Below are 25,117 nucleotides of genomic sequence, written 5' to 3'. Positions count from 1 at the left end.
TCGACGCAGAAACCCGACACGACTTCGCACCTATGCACCCGCAGCCTGTGGGTGAAGTAACACAAGCATTTCGGTGCTCAAGGGTAGCTTGACTCTCATAGTGTCCAGTTCCATTGTCGTTTCAGTCCTATCTAGTCAGGAACGTCCGTACTCACCTTTTCTTTAAACTGTACTGTCCATAGACGTTTGTACGCATCTCGTGTGTGAGTTCACACTCTGCACACGCGCTCCGTGGGCCTCCTATTACTTACCTCAAGTAAGTATAGCGTGGTCCCAGCGATCCTCCAACCTCTGGACAGCTCCATTCCTTTAATTGACTTTCGCCTTCCATTTATTTAGTATACGGTTTGTCGTGCCCCTAGGGCACCATTGTAAATTGTGCAACTTAAACGTATTTCTCCCAAGAGTTTGTCATGTGCTTAGCCCTCTGACCTCATAAAGAGTTCAGAGGTGTATGTTAGATAATAAATAACTGTTTATTTTCATAACTACCTGTGTGGTGTCCTTTTCATTTGGTATTCAAAGGTTATATGTGGTAAAACAGCTGGCTTCACATGCCATAAAGAGTTTAGCCTAAAGACTGCTTTTGTCCACGCTACTGGGATAGCTGGTCTATAAGGTTGACTTACAACCAATCACCATAAGGGTTGTTTGGACTGATACAAGGTGGTCACTAGAATTAGTGAACATCATATATCAGGCCAACTTCTCACATTAAGCAAGGCTAAAGGCACGATGGTAAATTATTAAACACACTCTTATTAGTGAAATTCTCCACAGCAAACGGCATCTCTATGGTAAAACAGCATTATTGATTTTCAAAGCACATTACATTAGCCCTTAGTGTAATTCTAATACCAACTACATTAGTTCTTAACCCTACATTATATTTGAACACAATTAGTAAGTCCTCTATATATGTGGGTGCTGACTACTTGTGAATATGATGCACCCCTACAATTTTAACTCTGTTCTGCGCTCTCTCAACCTCACAGGCCATTCCAATACATTGACCATGCGTGACTGCCTTAAGGGCTTCCCACTCTGTGGCATGTGTCTAGATTGACCCCCAGTTATCATTGAGATATATCTTGAGTGCCTTTCGAAGAGTTTTCTTACAGGACGCATCGGTCAGGAGATCTGAGGGCATACTCCAGCGTCAATTAGGCCAGACCTCCCTCCCCCATCCCAAGTGACATACACTGGTCCATGATCAGACATATATCTACCTATGTGGTTGACCCTCCGTACAGCCCTGGGGTCTAGCCCCCCAACCAGGAGCCTGTCTAGGCAACTATATGTGGAATGTGTTAGTGAGCGACAGGTGTAACCATGTACCTGTGGGTGTAAAACCCGCCAGCTATCAAGGAGTCCCAGGTTACCCATGACATGGGCCCTGGATTCAGTCATCCAGGGTTTGGTGCCCAGTTTTGGTGGATGGCGGTCCAAGTGAGTATCTAGGACACAATTGTAGTCACCCACTCACACTATGGGGGCCTCCACACTGCCATCTAACAACCCCTGCAGTGTTACATAGAACTAGCCATCATCCACGTTGGGACTATATGAGTTCAGAATTGTTATGTGTCTTCCATCAAGATTCCCCTGTAAGAGAACATAGCGCCCCTGAACATCAGCCTCACTATACACGTGAGGGAATGGTACTCCCAGGGCTATCCAAACTGCCACCCCCTGGCATACGAGGAGTAGGTAGCAGAAAACTGTTGCCCTCGCCAACACTTCACCAACATTTACGTCTCTTGCCCCATAAGGTGCATTTCCTGCAAGCAGTCTATTTGTATCGCCTGACGTTTTGAGATAGGAGTGGTCCCTCTACCTTTTTGTATAATCTCTGTATAATCTCTAAACCGTGCACATTCCAAGTAAGAATACGTATTGACTCAGCCATGTGGATTGTGTCCTCACTCTGCCCTTGTCCCATCCCAGAATCTAGCAGGTTTACCTGTCCCACAGTCTACGGATGGATGCCAATGTATTTCGATCCGGCCATGCACATAAACAGTTCCCGTCCCCTAACTATAACAGCAAAAACATGACTATCTTAACCCTCACCCTACACCAACAGTAAATAAACAACTTAACACACTGCCCATCCATGTATTCTGTCTCTGTGAGGAGCCCCAGCCTAAACCCACCCTCCCCAACTGTACCCTACCACAAATGTGGTGAGGGCTCCAGACTACCCAGCCATAGCAGAAATAGCTGTGTAACGGCATCAACTCCCCACACCACTCCCAGTCTTAAACAATTTGCAGAATAGGCTACCTCTCCTGCAATCAGATCTATAAACTCAATACCCCCCTGCAATAGAGAGCATTAGTTAAACCATATCAACATGAATTCAAAAACAAAACAACAGCCTTTCTAATCCCACCTCAGGTAGCTAACTCCTCCGACTGTGCAACCACTGGTCCAGCTTGGGTGTCGGTGTCCAACCTACTCGGCTCCTAGGACGGAGCACTGGCCATGTTGCTATCTTCTTGCACTACAATGCGTACATTGCCTTGAGTCTCTGTGGCCTCCAAATCGCCATTCGCAGGTGACCTACGGTTCGCCAGTTGGGATTGTGCGCTTCTCTGCCTGTTCATGCACTTGATTGCCAGGAGCCCACCATTCACGTGGGACCTTGTCCCGCATTTCTAGCCATCCCACATTTCCAACCATCGCCATACATCCTCAAGAGAGTCAAAGAAATTGGATTTTCTGCCTCAAACCAGCAGAAGCTGGGCTGGGAACAGTAACATATATCGGAGTCCCATAGAGGGCAGCTTGTTTTTAACTTTCAGGAAGCTTTTTCGACTTGTTTGCACTTTGTGAGTGTAGTCAGGGTCCACTGATATTTTGTGATTCTCAAACCCAGTGTCCTCTGCTTCTCGGGCCACTCTTAGCACACAGCCCCTGTCCCTGTAATTGAGTATGCAGGCAATAATGGCTCTTGGGGGACACCCAGCTTAGAAGGGGCCACCAACGCCAGGGGCGGCCGTTCAACAGCAAAGAATAGTGAGAGGCCCGCAGGTTGCAGGGTCTCACATATCCAGCACTCAACAAAGGCCTCTGTCTGGGCTCCCTGCACCCGCTCTGGTAAGCACAACAGGTGTAGGTTGCTCAGGTGGGATCTCCCCTCTGCGCCTCTGCCCTTGCCTCCTGCATCACCGTCTTGGAGGTGACCGTGGCTAATTGCCGTTCAAGCGTCGCCACTCCCGTCTGTAGTTCCAGAATAGACCTCTCTGCAAACTGGACCTCATCGGATACTTTCCACAGGTCTGCATGAAGAAGATTTACCTCAAGGGCCATGGCCTCAATCTTGCCCTCTAGTGCCACCTGGGACCCTGGATAGCCGCTAGGAGTTTGGCCCTCGAGAGTTCATCCACTGAGGTGTCCAATGGCAGGTCTCCTCATGCGCCCCCCAAGCCAGGTGGAGTGCTGGGCGGAGGTCCCCAGTGAGGAACATTGCTCCACAGTGTTTCCCTGCCAGCCTCCTTGTTTGGTCTTGCCCATGAGGCAACTCTGCACTGCTGTCATATCAGGGATCAAGCAGAGAGATGTGACCCCCAAACAGTAATTTGCAAGCCGTCGTCTGAGCCCTCCCTTGCAGCATGCCCAGGATAATGAATGTGGTGCCAGTATGTATACCATGGGACTGTTGGCCCCTCACCTGTAGTCTTACAGCCAGTCTCAGGGGTGCATTCATGGATCACCACCACGCAGGACATATATCTGTGGGCTTAAAAAGAGGCCATGTGTCCAACTGGCCCCCACATAAGACAACACTGGCCCTCCACTGGTTGCTGCCTTGCCGCCACTCAATCCAGGAAAACAGATTCAAATCCCAACCAAACCGCACGAGGGGTGGTCCACATTACATTCCCTCAGGCACAGTGTTAGAGTCCAGGCCCAGGGTCTCTCTGGTCTGATGACAAGCCCGGGCCTCCTGTAGTATCAGTGTGGTTTTGAACTGAAGGAAACTCTCCCTGGCATGCTGCTTTCCAGAGTGCTTCCGGCCTGTAGGGCGTCACAAGCTGACCCTGTCATCGGTTCCCTGCAGCAGTCCCAGCCAGCCTGGTGAAGGGGGAAGGGCTGCCGCACTGTGTGGATAGTGTAGGCTGTGGCACAGCCCCTCCCTGTGCGGTATCGGTCGCATTGCTTGGAGGAGGGGATTTTGCTGCGGGGGACCCCGCCACCCCCACCATACCAGGCTATTCACGCCCACGTTCGCCCTGGCATCTCAGTCTCCGCAGGTGGGCCTCTCCCAGCGTCCTGGTCCGCAGCAGGGACCATCCGTCTCCATCACTCGCGGCCGTGAACCTCTGGCCTCAGCGCATCACAGGTGCTTTCGTCGTGGAGTGTCCGAGGGAGTCAATCTGGTGAGCAGCGTGCATGAAATGTGGGTGTTTCTATTGTCTGAAAAACTTTTAAAAAACAGCTGTATTTTAGAGATGAGCCAGTTATTTTGAGCTTTCTAACTGAGCATACTTTATGTCAGTAATGATTCCCTTTATACTTAGTTATTTCGTTAGGTTACTTTCAGAAGCTGAGTTTATGTTAGTCCTCACTCAGAATATGACCTTGACTAGTTTGATAAGGATTAATTGATTAACTAACTAATTACTTTTTTGGTGTCTGTAATGATTACATTTTTTAATAAACGTATGATGTTTTAGCCTGGAATCCTGTCTCACTCAGGTTTATGTTAATTAGCTTTTGACTAAGTATTGTGAAATCTCAAAAGGTGTTTAGAAAACTCAGACCGTCTTGCTTTTGGGTTCAACACTCTAAATTAGTTAATGAGTGGGTGGCCATCAATTAACTGCCAACTTAACTTGAGTAATTCCACATGTATACATTTTCCCTTACACTTTGTATTAAAGTTACTACTTTTCACTATTCACCATTTCAGGGTGTAAATTTACTACAAAGGGGCCTTTTCACAAACTGGATTTTGTAGTACATTTATTAGTACTACAATAATACCACTAAAGTACTACAAAAAGCTGTTCACAAACCTACAAATGTAAATCTCCATCACCAACTCTCCAATCTTTTCTAAGGGGAGATACTCACACGTATGTTTACTACTTAAATGCTCATTAACAGTTCCCTCCTGAAATGTTTTGAGGTGATCCTTCAAGTGAGGCGGAGAAAAAGGGGGGGTCCCAAGACTTGTTTTCCCCTGCATTGTCCCATAGGAATTGTAGACATTGACACATTAAAAAACAACAGGTCAGAATTACACAGAATTTGACAGAAAGCTAGATCTTTACTCAAAAGACATGCTTTGTATGACTTTTGTGACTTGGTGTATATCTGTTCAGCTATTTTGAGTAATAAAGGTTAAAAAAATAGATATATGTGGACTGTTAGTCCCAGTAAGTCCTGCTTGGTTCGCAAATAGAGCATTCAGATTGGCTGAGAGAGTTTTTTTCCCATTGGCCATCTCAGTTCCCAGGACCGGCATGGTCCTGCTGTACCGAGTGATCTGATTGACTGGCCACAGCATTGAGAGAAATGGTGCGGCCACCATTACAGGAGGCAGAGACTGAATCCCTGTGTGCTAAATTTGATTGACTAATGGGATGTTGGAGGCATGGTAGGGGTACCCAGACTCCCTGACCCTTGTGAGGTGGTTCCAGATGGTCTCCAGATGGTCTTAGAAGGACCCGGGGCCTAACCCATGTCACACATGGCCTTAGCCGTTGGTCACTCATGGAGGTTGCTTCAGGTTGATGGAGCAAGGACTTGAAAAAGAAACTTGTTTGAAAACAATCTTCTCATGTAACCTCTAACCCCGTACTAAACCTATATTGTGGAAATAATATGCACTACACAGCATTTATGAGTAAAGAAAAGCTTGCCTATGTGTTATATTAATAAATAACCGGAGTGTAATTCTAAAAGGGCCGCTAACCGCAACTCTTTAGTGTGCATGCGTCTACTGCATCTACGTAGTATGACGTATCTTTTTGCTTGGAGGGATCTTTCTGCATTTGCACAGTAGTTAACAAAATGGCCGTTTGAAACTCACATGCTTGCCACCTGCTTGCTGAAAAAACTAAGTATTAATAAGTAAATGGGATTAGAGTAGAAATAGGTGGTATACAGTTAAACCATTTATTTTTGATTTTAACATTTGTCTTTGTGACTTTTCAATAGTGCTTAATATGGGCCTAGAAACGTGAACCACAGCCTATTTTCTCTCGTTCCATCGCACATGGGCAGTGCAACCATGCTGGAAGACGCAATGCCAACTTGAACATCGTGAACATCGTCCAAAGTTGCGAACGGATACTTTCCTGAGAACCGGAACGACAGTCCACTGAAATGGATGGGAACCTGCAGACTTTTTTTTATAATTACATTGTTAATACAGGTGGGAAATAAAGTTTGAATAAAGAATTAAGGGGATGGGTTTAACAAAGGGCTAACTGAAAAGAGTAATATGTAAGCATGCTGTGATGATCACCTCCCCTAGCCTGTCTAATCAGAGTTAGAAATTTCCTAAGTTTGAAACATTAATGGGTGGTACCAACATACAGAAAGGTATAATTGAGGTAGTTCTTAGTTAGTTTAGTTAGTTCCAGACGAAGATGCTGAAGCATGAGACAGGGATGCTGCCAGAGTGATGAGTGATGCTGAAGAAGAATCGAATTGCTGAACCAATTATCTTAAGCAAATTAATTTAGAAGAAGAACAGATGAAGAACGTGGAAGAATCTCGAGGAGGAAGAGAGTGTCAGAGTGGGGTGCTACGCAAGCAAAGGAGATAGAGATGTCTTCTATCCTGTCCAAATTCCTGTCCTAAATCCTGTCCTGAAGCTCTTCATTCGCCAGATCTTTCCTGGGGGGCCCCTACTAATGTATAGGCCTGGGAGTTGGTTTTCACACCGTTCTAGGTAACTATAATTAAATCTGTGTATGCAATTTTGTACTTTTCTCTCTATCGTCTTCCTTTCATGCCAAGTCATTGCCAAGTATAAATTAATGCAATTTTAATTGATTGTTTGAATCTTCCTTCCTGTGAGAATTGAAGCCTGTTTTGTACTGTGTAAGTGGTTCACATGAATCAATCTGAGATAAAATTTTAAATACATCCCGAATCTGTGATCATTTCCAATGTGTAAGTATATTGAAATCTTATGCCATTTCACAATCAAATAGTTCAACTAATGGTCCATTGACGAGAGGAAAGAACTCTTTAATCAGTGAAAGATTAGTTAGGGACTAGAGATAACCAATCTAGAGAATTACAAAAACATGACCCAAGCGGTTATTGCCAGTGTGTTTTGAATGAATTTATGGGCCCAGGTGAGTATGTGGTGTTAGATTACCTGTTGCTGGTAACCTGCTGGATCGGTTTTCTGGTAGCAGAGCTATGGTTATTACTGACTTGTTTGGTGATAAGTATTGATTATTGATTATTTGTTTGTGTAACATTTGGGTTTATGTTGTCCAGAATTTCACGGGGGAAAAGTGAATAGATGTTGGTGACAGAAACCACACTGCAGTGAGGTTACTAGTCTGTTGGAATAACACCGAGAAGCTAGGTAGGGCTGGCAGTGATGAACTAGGGACTATTTCATGTGAAAGTGAGAGTTATTGATAGTAAAGAAGCTCGCTGTAGAAACTTTGGTCTTATATCACCCAGTAAGGGTGACACCGAAGGAGTGGCAGGTTCCTCCGAGCTTAATTGAAAGGTAAAAGGAAGGTTTTATTTGCAGCGTGTGAAAAGTAAACAGAAGGTCTTACTCAAAGAAGAGTGAGTGGAAGGTTTTACTTGAAGTGAAAAGAAGTAAAATATCCTTTGATTTAGTGGAACAGAGTAGCGAATGTTTATATGTTGTTGTTAATGGATTATATTTGAGAGAAAAGTAAGGAAAATAAGTTTACCTTGTAAAGGGAGGGTCAGTTGCCGTAGTTGCACTGACGTCACAGTGAGCCGCGCTGAGATTGGTGGAAACAGCGGGTGTGTGTGACCAACGCAGATTGTAAAGGAGGGGTCAGTAGTAAGGAGCAGAACTGATGCCATTCAAAAGGCCGCGCTAGCGTGTCCTGAAGCTTGATTGGAAGCCTAAATAAGAACTACATTTTGATTGATTAGTGAAATTTTGTGTGCTCGACTCTCATTTGCGTTTTTGTTTGTCGCACTGACAGGAAAGCTTGAGGTTTTGAGGATTATTGTTTTATACATCGAGTGCCAAAAATGTACGGAGAAAGGAGAAAAATGTCATTTATAAAGAAAATTAAGAATTTCTTCAAGAAAGATAAATCCATTTTAACTAGAGAGGGAATCCCTTTTCTGCCACCTAAAATGCCTGCTTTATTTATGATAATGGAGAGAGGTTATCATACATGTGTATGGATGGAGAATTGGATGGAGTACACAAAAGATGAGGGTGTTTTAGCTTTCCCAGAGAATGGTACCTTTAATGGAAGAATTTTACAGAATTTGAGGGTGCAGATGAATGATTTGGAACCAAGACCTAGACTAACTCAGTAGGAAGCGTTAGAAGAGTGGGAAAGTGAGTCATATGAGAGAGAGAGAAATCGAAGTGGAAGATATATGGGTCATTTTCCAAGGTATTTGCATGAATCCCGTGAAGGTCAGATGAAACAATGGAGAAAAGCAATAGAATCAGAAGGTTTATACCCAGTGTTAATGGCTGATGAACAGACAGGGAGTAAGTGTAAAGAAAAATTTAAACATTTGAATACAAAAGGATATGGTGAATCTGAAGATGAATTATTAGAGGGCATTTTGAATAAAAACCCTCCAAGAGGGACCAAACAGAATTATCCCGAGTGCACCAGTCCTAGGACCACCTTTGATTCCACAGGTTATGCATGAGCAGAAAGTTAATAGAGTACTTTATCACAAAGAAAAAGAAGCAATAAATAAAAACAGAGAGGAATTAATACAGAAAATAAGCCAACTAAATGTAAATCATGAAGCGTTGACAATACCTTTAACTATAGGTCCTGTTGTTCTTTATATGGAGATAAAGTAAATTGTCCAAAGCCACTAGCTACAGTAATGCCTTTAAATAATCCTAGAAAAGAAATCATAATAACTGATGACCAAGCCAGTGAATGTGATTCAGTAATTTCATCAATGGATCTACCGATGAGAGACAATGTGAATGAAACCCAAAAGAGAGCTGTACCTAGCAGTTCAAAAGAAAAGAAGGACAGTAACATCCTTAGGAATGCCACATCAGTAACACCAGAAGATTTAGAAAGATGGGCATAAGGGATTGAAAAACAGAGTTCACCACCTAAAATATTAGACATTTATAAACTAACGGTAGAATTGGAAGAATTGATTGCTGGAAATGTGGCAATAGATAGATTGAACACGTATGATGAAGAAGAATTGTTGTTTGTGTGCAAAAGTATAACTAGAAATGCAAGACTGTTTCATGAGAAATTGACAGAACTATCCTCTGAGATGTGAATAGATATAGGGAAGACAAGGATTTAGAAAATATGAATGTGTTCGGAAGGAAGTTGCAAGTAAAAGAGTTACTGAGTATCTTGCAGAAATGGGGAGACCTTGATAGGTGGAGAGTAAGGTGGCAAAAGAAAAAGGAAGAACCACAGGCTAAGGAAGCGTCTTGCATACATGATGAAGGAAACAGGAAAAATAGAAAGATAGTGTCTCATGAGAGATGTACCTGGGGGTGGATATGTGCATATTCCATGGAGTCGACAAAATATTTTGTCATTTACAAATGATTTTCCAAAGCTTAGAGAAAAACCAGTTGAATGGTACAAACAAGTTGAAAGGTTTGTGAAGGTTTCGAAGGTTCTGTTGGAAAATTTAAATGGTTTGTTTGACATAGTAGTGCCTGCAGATTTGTGGACAGAATGTAAAATCACAGTTGATTCGCCTAGCGATGAATATCCAAGTGATTCTAAAACATGAGCACCATCAGAGGAAGTAATGAAGAAATATCACCAAGTAATTACATTTTTAAAAGGGAAAATACCTCCAAAAGAGAAAGACTGGGTAAAAAAATGGACCCAATTGCACAAGAGCCAAATGAATCCGTTCATGCTCATTATGGAACGATTACTGCAGGTATTCAAACAGTATAGTGGTTTTGAAAACATTGGAGATAAGGATATGAGACATTTTGTATATCGATTTGTTTATGGATTAAAACCTGAGATTAGTCAAATGATCCAACAACATAAAATTTGTTGGCAAAGTAAGACCATAGATGAGATATTAAAGTATGCTAAATATTGTGGAGGCGATATTGAGGACAGATATAAGAAACTAAAGGAAAAGATGATGTGGGCACAAGTGAAGTTGGCAGAACAACTGGGAATAAAATTAGATGGTCAAACAGATGGACGGATAAAAGAACTGAATTAGAGTTATAATGTGGCAAGTGGTGGTAAACAGGAGGGATAAATGAACAGAGAGGATGCTAAGAAAAGTTTTCCTTTTCATGGATGCGGAAAGCTTGGACACTGGAAAAACGAGTGTAAAAATATTCAGAATAATAATGGCCGAAATCAAAATTTAAATCCACAGACGCAGAATGAAGGATTTGTGAATCAACCGCAGAAGGTACTTAAACAGAAGTGCCAGTTGCCACCTGCCCCATGCCAAATGTTGTGAATCAGACAAAGTACAGTGTGGACACTGCATTTCCAGGAAGTAGTAAGACAAATTCTGTGGTTTTACAATATTTTTTACAGCATAATAGTGAAGAAAATATTTTGATGCAATGAGGGTGCCTGAGTGGGTAAGAAGAGGAATGCCTACATGGCGCATCCTTACCGGTAGATCAGTCAGGTCCATTTGTTAATGGGAAAGTGGAAGGTAATGACATCACTTTCTATTGGATACTGGTGCTACCTGTTCTACTGTGAGAACAGCAGACATCCCGAATCTACCCCTGTCGGGAGACTCTATCCAAGTGGTTGGAGTTACTAACCTGCAGATCAGAACCCCAATTACAAAGCCTATGGAGGTACAAATTGAAACCTTCAAAGATATGCATACATTTGTAGTATGTGATTCAAGTCCAGTGAATTTATTAGGCAGAGACCTTTTGTGTAAAATGAATTGCACAATTTATTGCACACTGGATGGTGTTGCTTTTCAAACCCCTGATATGGTGTATAAAATAATGTTAGCTAAGCAAGGTACTGAAATAAACCAAATGTATTCATTAATGACAGATAATGACTTACCAGAAGAGATAAAAATGACTATGAATCCAGAAGTATGGGATTTTACTGGAAAAGAAATAGGTCTAATGGCAAATGTAGACCCAGTAAAAGTGACTGTGAAAGAAGGTGCAGTTTATCCGAACACCCAACAATACAAAATGAGTGCAGAAGTTAAAGCAGGAGTAGAGTCTGAAATTGATTAAATCATAAAACAAGGCATTTTAAAGGAAATAATGAGCAGTTCTTGTAACTCACCTATAATAGGTCTAAAAAAGCCTAGTGGGTAATACAGGATAGTGCAAGATTTAAGGAAAATCAATAAAATTGTAGTACCATGTTTTCCTGTAGTACCAAATCCAGCAGTGATTTTGTATAAGATACCCTGTAATGCTGGATGGTTACTGATTTGTGCCAAGACTTTTTCTCAATTCCTTTACACCCGGACAGCCAGTATCTTTTTTCTTTGAAATTTGAGGATCGTATTTTGGCATGTAATAGAGTTCCTCAAGGGTATACGGAGAGTCCATCTATTTTTAATCAGATTTTGAACAAGTGTCTAAAAGTTAGTTGTGCCCCGAAAATCAGTCTTAGTACACTATATTGATGACCTACTTGTGGCATCAAAATGCAGAGATGATTGTGTCACTGATTCAATTGCACTATTAAATCATTTGGCTAAAGAAGAACACAAGGTGTCTCCAGAAAAATTACAATTTTGTAAAACAGGAGTGAAATATTTGGGTCACCAAATAGAAAGAGTGAGGAAAGTGACTACATTAAGAATCAGAATAATAAGACAAATGCAATTATCCCAAACTCAGAGAGAGATGTAAATGTAATGTAAATGTATGTAAATGTATAGGCATTTATATAGCGCACTACTTACCCGTAGGGTCCCAAGGCGCTTCGACCGCTGCGAAACCCTTCCTGGCTTCCCTGAGAGATGGTCCCTTAATGGGTATCTCCAGGGTGAGACCAGGCATCCCCGGCGGTCTGGTGGGGCCGTTAGTGAAGATGAGGCAAGCTAATGCCCAGAGTTGCCGAGTGTGATCGCTGATCAGAGTGGGCACCGAGGCGAGAGATTTATCGAGTCCGCTGACCCTGGTCCAGAAACCTGCCGCGCCGGGAATCGAACCCTGGTCCCGGGCCGTCCTCTGCTCTCAGGTCTGCCGCCTCTAACCAGTGAGCCACACAGAATGTTTCTTGGGGTGGTAGGACACTGCAGACAGTGGATTGTAGGATTTTCCCTTTTAGCAAAGCCCTTAATTCAAATTACACGAAAAAGAGTAAAAGAACCAATAGTTTGGGATGATGAAAGTGTAGAAGCATTTGTGAAATTACGAAGCTGTTTATGTGAGGCCCCAGCCCTAGGAATGCCTGACTATACAAAAGAGTTTGCACTGTCCTGTTGCGAGAGAGACGGTTGTGCACTCTCAGTTTTAACCCAGAGACATGGATTAAGCCGACGACCAGTAGCCTATTTTTCAGCTACTTTGAATCCTGTGGCTTCAGCATTACCTGGCTGCTTAAAATCAGTTGCTGCTACCTATATGAGCATAGAACAAAGTGAGTCAATTCTGATGGGCCATCCAGTGAAGGTATATGTTCCACATTCAGTCGAGATCCTATTAACAAAAAAACAAACTCAACATCTTACACCTAGTCGGATGACTAAGAATGAAAGAATAATTCTGGGAGCAGAAATGTGACTGTAATCAGGTGTACGATGGTAAATACAGCTATATTATTACTAGACCCCAAATGTGAAGAAGTGAAAGATGAGGTAGAACATGACCGTTTAGATGTTAACAAAATGTGTACCATGCCACGTCCTGATATACAGAAAGAACCATTGAAAGAGCCAGAACATGAGTTATTCATTGATGGCTCTTGTTTAAGGCTTGAGGAAGGCGGACTGAGTGCAGCCTATGCTGTATGCAAATTGACTCGGGTTGTTGAAGCTTCCTGTGTACCTGGAGTAAAATCTGCACAAGTAGCCGAATCAATAGCTTTAATTAAAGCATGTAAAATTGGGAAAAATTGGAGAGTGACCATATTTACTGATAATCAATATGGGTATGGGGTGTGCACGATTTTGGCCAAATTATAGTCACAGAGGGGATACATGACTTCTTCAGGGTCCCCTATTAGAAATGGAATGTGAAAGAACTATTGGAAGCAATACAATTGCCAAAAGAACTAGCAGTGGTCAAATGTGCTACTCACCAGCCAGGAAATGACAAAGTGACAGCTGGAAACCGTTACGCTGACCAAGTTGCTCAGTATTGTGCTAGAAACAATATGTCAATAAACAGAAAAATGGAAACAAGTGGAGTCAGCTGCCAACGTATGTCATTTTCAGTTTTTAAAACTTGGGAAGTGGGGAGACAGTTGCAGAAGGAAGTGGAAGAAAGTGAAAAGGAAAATTGGATAAAGCAGGGTTGTGAACGAAGAGAAGCAGATGGTGTGGGGGTGTACCATGAAGGCAGACCAGTTATGCCAGATTGTTTGCTCTCACAAATGGTAAGAATGAACCATGGAGACACACATGTAGGCAGAGATGCTATGATACAACAACTCAGTCTGGATTGGTACAATCCAAGATTTAGGGCAGTCGCAGAAAGTCCTTGCAGAGATGTTTAACTTGTCAACAAATAAACCCAGGAAGAAAGACAGTGGGCAGTTGGGGAAAAATTGGGAAAGCGGAGGGACCATTTGTGAGGCTACAGTTAGATTTCATAGCACTACCACCTCGTTAGGAATTGAGGTACGTCCTTATGATTGTTTGTTTGTTTTCACGGTGGGTGTAAGCATACCCCACAAGAAGAAATAACAGTATTACAGTTGACAGATTATTGTTGAGGGAACTCATTCCACGATTTGGTTTTCCAGTAACTTTGGAATCAGATAGAGACTCACTTTAACAATGAAATAATTCGAATAATCTGTGAAGCATTCAAGATCGAACAGAAACTGCACTGTGCATACCACCCAGAGGCTTCTGGAGTGCTAGAACAATTGAATGGCATGATAAAGTCAAGATTGGCGAAGGTGTGTGCATCCACTTCAATGAGTTGGCCAGATGCGTTGCCTCTTGTGCTGATGGGACTCAAAAGTATTCCTGACAGAAACACAGGACTGAGTTCCCATGAGATTACCATGGGATAAGCAATGAGACAAGCATTTATTCCAGGACAAATATTGCTGAATATAACTGATGATCTGGTATTAGATTATTGCAAAGGATTGGCTGACCTAATGCATTCTATCTCTCACCAGGTTGGAGAAGACGCAGTGACCAGGCAGCTGGATCAAGCACATGATTTGAGTCCTGGAGATTGGGTGGTAGTAAAGAACCACACCAAAGAGTTGTGCCTAGCCCCAAGGTGGGATGAGCCACGGCAAGTCATACTGGTCACTACCTAGGGCTTTAAGTGGGAAAAAAACTGGTGGTGCTCTAAAAGGGCTTGGAAAATCTCTTAAAGGGGTGTGGCCTATTCGAGTAGGGGCATAGTCTAAATCAAGATAACTAGCATTGTGTGCTTAAGAAAATCATGAAGTCGCATCCAGCAAAGGACAATAAAATAGGCAAAAAGGTATATTTATTAAGTATAAGCCATAAAATACCAAACACTTTAAAACATGTAAAAATTATTTACATTACTTAGAAATCTATTGCAGGATTTCCCAAAACCCTTGAAGATATTCACTGTCTATTTTGCTGTGGTTTCTCACAACAATTTTCTTCAGCAGACCTCCTACCTTTTGCCAGCCAACTCACAGCACATCAGAGTGGTGGGAGGAGAAGCACCTGGGTCTCAATAGGACTGTGCCTACCTGTCACAATGCTGGCTCCACCTCCTGCGGTGGGTCTGATGGCCCTGGCCCACACTCACAAAGGAAGAAGAGGTGCACTGGCAGAGTGCACCCATCTACATGTAGAGTACATGCAGATGGGTCTATTCAGCCTTGTGCTGACTCAGCCAGCCTCCTGGAGCCGCCCCAGCCCCTGTCACTTACAAACCAGACAGTCAACACATAGCCAGGAAGAGGCACACAGAAAGGTTGAACAGTAAAATAGCCACTTTCTAAAAGTGCTATTTCCAAACTTAAAATTTAAAAAACATCTTCACTAAAGGATGTGTTATTAAATTCTGAGTTCAGGGATACCAGATTTCATATGTCTATATTGCCGTTATGGGGAGATATGCAGGTAAACATGTTACACAGAATTCCCCATGTTATCCTATGGGCAAGATATCCTTTCAATAGTGAAAAATGAAATTGGCAGTATTTCACTATCAAGACATGTTACCCACACTAGTAACACCAAACAAAAACCGGGATGTCTGGTCACCCTACCTTTGACCTTTGAGGCCCGAAAAGAGAGCCCCCTACAGCCCCCTTTTGAGGCCCCCCAAAAACAACTAGGGGGCTCAGACCCCCACAGACCCGCCCCACTTAAAGCCCTGTCACTACCACAGCAGTGAAGGGTGCTGGCCTTCCAAACTGGGTACATGCCAGTCATACTAAAAGGGTATGAGCCCCTGATGAGAAAAGACCACAACTGACACAAACAGTTGAAGCCCGTGAAGGTTGTACAGTTGAGGATTCTAGAGCAAGGGACTCTAGAGAGTTTTACAATGAACTACTGAGCACAAGTCAGGAGTACTCTGATTTCCCCTCACACTCCTGCCCGCACTCTCCGTTCATCTTCTTCTGCCCTCCTTACTGTTCCCCGTTTCCACAAATCTCGCACTGGTGGAACCCGATTCTCTGTTCTTGCACCCCGGTTCTGGAATTCTCTTCCTCTTTCTATGCGCTCGATCCCTATTTTTTCACACTTCCGTAAAGCGCTTAAAACTTTCTTGTTTGCCCTGGCCTACCCCCGCTAACCCTCCTGGCCCGGTCTGTTCTGTTCTTTAGAGCTCTCAGCGCCAGGAAGCCGTTTGGCCATCGTGCGCTCTACAAATAATTTCATTCATTCATTCATTCATTCATATCAATAGTTGACATACCGGAAGTCTTCATCAAAACACGGAGTAGAGCAAAATTAGAAGAAAAGAAGAGTAGTGAGGATCAGACAGGTATAGAAGAACATACTCAGGCAAACAGACCAATCGAAAGACCTGAGCAGGGACAGAAAGATATAGAAGAACACGTTCAGGCGACAGAAGACAAAATTGTAGTAAGACCTTAGCAGGACCAGTTAGGAACAGGAACAGGTAGAAACAGAAGAACGAGTTCCGGCAGAAAAAGCCACACAGACAAGTCCTGAACAAGGAAAAGTAGAGAGGAACTCAGAAGACGAAGAAAATCAAGTTATGCCACAATGTAACCAAAATAAAAGGGTTCTTGAAAGAGACCAAGAAGGTGAAAGTGCAGTGCAAGGTAAAAGGGTCAGAAAAGGTGACAATTGGCCAGGTGGGGTCAAAAGGGTAAAATATTGTTTAACCCCTTAAGTGCTGCGTCGGGGCGTTGGCCGACGGCAGCACTACCTCCCCAGTGCTGCGCACGACCATTGGACGTCCATTCAGCACTAATTCCAATGGACAGCGCAGCACTGGGGAGGGATATTTGCGCCGCATCTATGAGGCTATAAACAGTAAATGAAGATCCAGAACAAGTAGATGAAGTTACAAGTCAAACTCAGGCTGAACAGTCAATTACTAAAAACATCCGTCGAAGTTCAAGATTGAAGGTAATAAACAATAAGTTCAAAGGACCTGAATGGACCTATGTGATCCTTGAAGAATTTGAAAATCTAGAAATAAATTAAGAATCTGATGAAGAAGTACTTCAGATTGATGAAGGGGTAGTGAGACCTCCTTGAAGTATTCAAAGATTCTGATTCAAAATTAAAGGAAAGAAGAGAAATCTTCTTGAATCAAAAAAGGCTACAGAAAGACCAAAAGGTAATTGTATAAAGAGATGTTGTAGGGTTTGTATATGTAGTTTGTTATTAGTGACACTAGTTTGGCTATTTTTAACCATAGCAGTTCCTTCCTATCTTATGATAACATATAAAAAGAATTACACTAACATTAATGAAAAGACAGCAAACATGAAAGGAGATAGAGTAGAATTAGAAGCATCAGATGAGATAGATTTACATTACACAGTAACTGACATTGATACTTAATTAACTGTATTTACAAACTTATTATTTCAGTATGTAGATACAATGGAAATTAGTGATTGTTATGTTTGTATGAAAATACCTACTTCAGTAGCTGAGGGAGTGACGTATGACCATTTACCTTTATCATATGGTATTTCATGTAGCATATTGTCATGTTTATGTTATAGAACAGGAAAATTACAATATTATTATTCTAATATAGATGTAGTATTTACAGAAATTCCTATTCGAAACAATATGAATCCAGTAAGTAATAGTTTAGATGACAGTTTATGGGTGAATTTTTTCTAACAATGAAATCATAAAAAATAGAAAAGGCACATAAAGACAATCTAACATGTTCATTACGTGAAGAAGAGAAGGTGTTTTTGAATTTAGTTGAGGAAAGGGGGCAAGATTATCAAAGAAAAGCTATTGAACAGAAACATCATATTCCATCATGGGCAGAGAAAGAAGGAATTTATACAGCTGGCAATACAGCTGGCAAAGAACATGCTGCGATGGCCCTAGATATTGTGAAGACAGGGAACATATGCCTCCATAGATTGAAGACAGATTATAATAATACATTTATTGGTTCCAGTGAATGTGAACAAAACTTCCTAATTTTGGGAGGTTGGGGACTAAAAGGGGGAACTGATCCAGTATTTCCTGGAGTTTACTACGTATGTGGGAATAAAGCTTATTATAATTATATTATATTATTCTGATCTGAGTCTCTTTTTGTGTAGATCAATGTCTTTTTAGGGTTTAATCACTTCTAGTATGGTGAATCGCAGTTGTGTGATATTATGTCTTGCTTCCATCCAATGTGTGGCTACTGTTGATTTCTGATTTTTTTGCCGAATGTTACTCTTGTGCTCGGTAATCCTTATTTTTATTTTCCTTTCAGTTTGACCTACATACAGTTTTTCGCATGGACATTTTATTCCATATATAACACTCTTGGTGTCACACGTGCTAGAATATAGTAAAGGAATTGTTTTCCCGGTCTTAGGGTGAGTAAATGTTTGACCCGTCATGACATTATTACAATGGGTACAGTTTTCACATTTTTGCTTTCCTTTGTGTATCTCTTTCTTGGTTTTTTCATCCTGTCTTTTAAGTAGTTCTTTAATATTCTTAGATCTGTTGTAGGCAAAAGTAATTTGATCTGCAAATAAAGGTTTAAGATCTGGTTCTTGCAAAATCAATAGCCAGTGTTTTCTCATTATTCTGGTTATTTGATGTGTTTGCACAGAGTGTTTCAGTACACATATCGTAAGGTTTGAATCTGATTTCTGTTTTTTGTTAAGTAAATATTCTCTGTTCATGTTCATTACTTTAGTTTTTGATTCTTCCAGTAGTGATCTTGGGTATCCACGTTTTAAATACTTTTGGATTTGGTTGTCAATAGTGGTTGGGACATCTTGTGGATCAGATGTTATTCTTTTCTGGTGGATAAATTGTGAAAGTGGTAGATGTTTTTTGAGGGAGTGGTGATGGAAACTTTCGTAGTGTAGGCAGTTATTTCTGTCCGTGCTTTTATTATGTACATTGGTACGTATTTGTTTGTTTTCTATGGTAATCTTTACGTCTAGAAAAGCTAGTGCTTGATTGTCAATTTGATATGTGAACTTTATTCGTTCATGTTGTAGATTCAGTATGGTAATGTTTTCTTCCAGTTTTGTTTTTGCTCCTTTCCACATTATAAAGATATCGTCTATATATCTCTTGAATACCACCATTCCTTCTTGCCAGTTTGGGTTGTTATTGAAATGTCATCAGTGATGTCATCATTTATGTCATTGAACATGCCAATAGTGAAGTAATATGTGAGGTTAAAAGCAGTGCATTTCAGTGTTGCAAGTTCTAGTTAGCTGTAACTAGTGAATCGCAATGTTTTTATTTTAGAATGCAAGTTTTTATAATATTACAAGGCCTAACTATAACATCACTTTATCCCTTGGTTTTGCCAGTGAAGTTCTAGCTTTTATTTAATGGAACCTAAATTCTTAGTACCGTACCTAACTATTACATTATTTTAACCTTGTTTCTTGCCGAGAACATTAACAACTGGCAGTCGTCTTTGGCTCACTTTGACGAATCGTCATTAAATTTTTCAAACAAAAGTTCCCCAGTGAATCTTTTTGTGCATGGAAAGTTACAGGGTGATCCTTAAATCGGGGCTGAGATAAAGGCCGGGTTAAAAAAGTGTGTTTCCCATGTTAATTCCCTTAGAAGGTTTAGACACGACTACAGCCCGAACCACTGGACGGAATTACACTGAATTTGTCAGAAAGTGGGATTTTGGTTCTCAGATCACACTTTCAGTAATTTTGCATGAATCCATTCAGTAGTTGTTGAGAAATATAAGGAAATTCAAATTAGGATATCTACAATTGTGGCTAATATGAAAATAATAATGAGCTTGTGCAGGGAAATGCATAACTCTGATTGGCTGCCAACAATACAATCAGGAAATGTTGCCAGTCATTTTGGGGCTCAGTCCCACAAAAAACAGAAAATACAAGAAAAAGGGGCAGGGTATGATTACCCTGACCCCCAAGCCTTGGTTTTTGGGTCACCCTGGGACACCCACCACAGCATATCTGCTTCTTTTTTTAAATTCACTGCAATATTTGCTAAATATCAGCAAATATCGCCATGAATGTTTTTTAAAAAGTGTGCAAACCTGTGCTTGTTTTAAATGTTGCCCCGGGTGGACCAGGTCCCGGGGGCATGCTAAGCTTAATAAAACAAGGGATGGGAGCGTACGGGCCCCCCTCCAAGGGATTAAAAATGCCCCGGGGACCACCACTTCCCCAGGGCACATTTTATTATTAAGCGGGGCAGCGTAGATCCCTCCCCCCCCCCCCAGGGCCTGGGGACTACCACCCCCTCGGTAAAACAAATAAAATGCTTTGGGGGGCATGTGGCCCCCCCGAACCCCCAGGACCACCACCTCCTTAGGGGTTTCATTTATTTTTAAGAAGGAGGGGAGCCTTAGGAATAAGAATGGGCAGCACCCATTGACCGGATCATGAGCCTGCCTAAACTGGCCCTCATGGAGAATTTCTTCTCTTTTGAAGATCAGATTGACCTGCTGCACCATCCAGGGGAAGCACTTTTGCCCCAAGCAAGCATAGCCTGTCTGTATGTGGGTTGGTCTGAGGAAGAAAACATCTGAACATACAACCCATACAGAGCGGATATCCGCCTGTGGCGGCGGTATATAGACAAGATTTGCCTTGACATGGGGACAGGAATTCGGTATCCTTTCGAGATGTCACCATTACAGCCAAAAATGGTAGACAGACCACATCCCTGTACAAGAAATCTATAGATCTCAACAGCCTCCTGCACTTTATTAGTGCACATCCTTGGGCACTGAGGGAGAACTTGCCTGTAGAACAATTCTTGTGCATCAGGAGAAACTGCTCTGCCATACAGGATTTCAAAACAGAATCTGAGGTTCTTACCACAAAACTCAGAGAAAAAGCCTACCCGAGAAAGTCATTAAAATGGCACAAAAATGGGCACAAAATATCCAGAGGGAAGCTGTTGGAAATGGCCCTATTTGCTGGGCTATCCCCTAACTTTTTGCTTCTTCCTCCTATTTTTCCTGACCTGTTTTTGTTGGCTTTAGGACTCTGGGCACTTTACCACTGCTAATCAGTACTAAAGTGCACATGTTTGCTGTATAAATTATGACTGTGATTGGTTATCCATGATTGGCATATTTGGTATGCCCTTAGTAAAGTGCACTGAGTGTGCCAGGGCCTGTTTAATTCAAATTCTACTAGTGGGTTTGCAGCGCTGATTGTGCCACCCACATGAGTAGCCCTGAAAAGGTATCTCAGACCTATCACTACAATGTCTGCATGCAGTTTTAAACTGACATGTCGACCTGGCAATTGCACCCACTTGCCAGGCCCTAACCTTCCCATTTCTTACATGTAAGGCATCCCTGATGTTGGCCCACGGTACCCCCATGGGCAGGGTGGCACGGTACCCCCATGGGCAGGGTGGGGTGTAGGTGAAAGGTAGGACATGTACTGGTGTGTGTGAAATGTCTTGATAGTGAAATACTGCCAATTTAATTTGAAAGACTTTCTGTCCCACAGGATAGAATGGGAGAGGCTTTGCAACATCTTACAATTATAACTTCCCATTGGGACAAGGTAGAAGAGTAATGTTTACTCTCTGTGAACTCAGAATTTTATAACACATCTTTTAGTAAAGATGGTTTTTAGATTTTGCATTTGAAAATGCCACTTTTAGAAAGTACAAAAACAACAATTGATGGGCAGAATGCAGAACAATTTCATACATCCAGCCCAGTACAGAGATCTGGGTCTAAATCCATAATTTTTTTACTCCCCATGCCATTCCAGTCTGAATCCAGCCATATGCAAATCAGGCTGGACCCTGTGCCCAGTGAGAACAGTCCAGCCCGAACTGCCAGGTCAGGTCCTCCCTGGACTGGAAACAAGCATCCTAGGACCGGTTTCAGAGTGTCCCCCCTTTGTACTGGGCTCAGAAACCCTGGCACAAAGAAGAACAAAGACATAATGGGGTATAAGTAGTGGACCTTAAACCCCAAAACTTTACATCAGTTATGGGCACAAGAGGAACTTTTGCCAAGGAGAAAAGCTGGAAAGCTGTGAGGAGTACTGCCCCTTTGCTGTGTGCTGTGTGGGTTTGGCCTACAGTTGCTGCTTCTGCCAAGAAAAGATCAAAGACTGGAACTTTGCTGAGAAACCTGCAAGATAAACAGCTAACACCAGTAACGAAAGAGGCGCAGGCAGATTATCGGCAGACCAAGTGATGACACAGATAAGAAGCGATAAGAAAAGTTGTTCTGAAATGTCAAGTGCACGTGTCACGATACCCCCGACGAAGGGACTTTCCCGAAATGCATTGGGTTTTTAAATAAATGGTGACACGGAAACGTTTTAACTCTCCTGTGTTTGTTTGGAAAATCATATAAAAGAATGAGTATAATGAATTGAAGAGAATCATGGATAAACAAGGAAGAAAATAATGGAGTAAAATAATGGAGGAAAAGTGGATTAAAGTTGAAGTTAACATTTGATTGATTAAATTCATTCGGTGCAAACGGCTGTGCAGCTTGGACGGGGTCTCAAGTGGCTCTTTTTGGATGTTCTTAAACCTGCAAGAAAGTCATTAAAATGGCCCTAATTGAAACCAACACAAGACAAGATAAAGACACCCGTATCTTCGTCAGTATTTATCATTCCTTGTCAAATAGCATAAAAAAATAGTCAACAGAAACTTGGGGATACTTACATCCAGCCAGCTATATCTTTTTCAAAATCTATGTTCTCATACAGACGGAATGGAAGCATTAAAGTAGACTATTGCACAGTAATAACTGGCAAGGAGCATCTGAACGACAAACAACACGTTTTTTGGTGTTCTCCTCCCTATAACCTCCTGCACCATGAATTCCCTCATTACCACTCTCTGGGAACCTGTATGGCAGGGACCCAGGGCATATCAAGTCAGGTTGCATCAGATGTCGGGCAAAAAGTGGGGGTAACCATGCAAAAAGGGGCACTTTCCTACAATTTATTTTTAAATAAATACTTTTATTACTTTTTTAGCACATAAACCAATGTGTACAAGACTATAAGCATTGTCAGGCTTACCTCAGAGACAGGACAGCAGTCTTTTGTTAAAAAATAAAGGTCAAGGTAGTGGCAATACCAGCATTATGATATCCATCAAAAGAAATGCACCACATAAGAAAAGGCCGACAAAAACAATGCCGCCAAATAATGAGCCGCCAAACAGTCACCCGCCAAACACGGAGCCACCAAACACAGAGCCGCCAAAGACAGAGCCGCCAAAGAGAGAGCCATCAAATACAGAGCCGCCCACTACAGAGCTTCCAAAAATAGGATGATTGAAGTCAAAAAGTTAGGAAGAACTACACCAGAGATGCCATGTCTAACAGGCAAATTACCAACACCCCCCTAAAAAAAAAGCCATCACAGCTGGTAGTAGTAATTATGCCAGAGTTATCTGCACTCTGCGGAGCAAACGAAGTTTCAAAAAACTTCTCTCAGTAGAGCGCAGTTTTTTTCCTTGCCAAATAATAAGCCACTACATAGTCAGCTGCTGCCTATCAGTGAACCCGCAAATAGTGAGCGGTATAAAAGGGGGTGGTGATGGACGGAGCACCTGAACCAATCAAACACTCACACCCAGTCAACAGATCTGGATTTAATCCATCACCGTTCTTTAGCCCACTCTGCCACCCCAGTTCAGACATGCCATATGTAAATCAGTCTGACCCTGTGCCTCATGGGAACAGTCCAGCCCGAACAGCCAAGCCATGCCTTCCCTGGACCGGAAACAAGCTTCCTAGGACCGGTTTCTGGCATTACAGATGTCTTCAGCCAGGTTTGCTTGAATCCAGTGGCAAAGGGCCCGATGTAGGTAGCCCTTTACCGATCGGAATCAGCCGAAAATACCGATTTTAGGCCGTTTCCGATCGGTAAAGGGCTATCGAGATGTAGGGGCACATTTTCGGTAATTTTACCGAATCGTTATCATTACCGATTCGGTAATGATAACGAATCGGTAAAATTACCGAAAATGCAATGTAGGTAGCCAATGTTGCATCAGCACATGGCTTACAGAATCGGTATTTTACCATGGAATACAAATCCATGGTAAAATACCGATTCCTGTGTACATGCACATCTGTGCATGTACACATGTGCCATGTGACAGACAGACGTGCCCTTAGGGCATGTCTGTGTGCCACATTGCACACATGCCCGTTTTGGGGGTGCTAGAGGGTGTCAAAGTGACACCCCCTGCACCCTTGTGAATTCTTTAATTACCGATTCGGTAAATACCGAATCGGTAATGCCTAATCATTCCTATGGGCTTCAAAGCCCATAGGAATGTATGGGCATTACCGATTCAGTATTTACCGAATCGGTAATTAAAGAATTGTTAAGGATTCGGTAACGAATCCAGATGTTGGGACCTACATCCCATTTACTGATTTTGAAATACCGAATCGGTAAAATTCGGTATTTCAAAATCGGTAAATGGGATTTACCTACATCGGGCCCAAAGTGAGCAAGGGAATCACGTCTGAGCATACCCTGCCAACTTATGGCGAACAAAGCGGTACAAAAGGGGGTGGTGATGGACGGAGCATCTGAAGCAATCAAACACTCACACCCAGTCAACTGATCTGGGTTTAATCCATCACCGTTCTTTAGCCCACTCTGTCACTCCAGTTCAGACATGGCCAAATGCAAATCAGTCTGACCCTGTGCCTCATGGGAACAGTTCAGCCCGAACTGCCAAGCCATGCCTTCCCTGGACCGGAAACAAGCTTCCTAGGACCGGTTTCTGGCATTACAGCCGTCTTCAGCCAGGTTTGCTTGAATCCAGTGGCAAAGTGAGCAAGGGACTCACGTCTGAGCATACCCTGCCAACTTATGGCAAAAAAAGTGGTACAAAAGGGGGTGGTGATGGACAGAGCATCTGAACCACCCCCTTTTGTAGAAGCAAATAGTGAGCCACTGCCAAATAGGGAGCCGTCACAAAATAGTGAGTCACCACCAAATAGTGAGCCATCACCAAATAATGAGCCACTAAATAGTGAGCTGCCAGCAAATAGTGAGCTACTGCCAAATAGTGAGCCACCAGCAAATAGTGAGCTGCCGCCAAATAGTGAGCCACCAGCAAATAGTTAGCCGCTCCCAAATAGTGAGCCGCTGCCACATAGTGAGCCCCTGCCAAA

This window comes from Lissotriton vulgaris, unplaced genomic scaffold (genome assembly GCF_964263255.1).
Source record: "Lissotriton vulgaris unplaced genomic scaffold, aLisVul1.2 SCAFFOLD_467, whole genome shotgun sequence".
NCBI classification, from domain to species: Eukaryota; Metazoa; Chordata; class Amphibia; order Caudata; family Salamandridae; genus Lissotriton; species Lissotriton vulgaris.
This window is presented reverse-complemented; position numbering follows the sequence as displayed.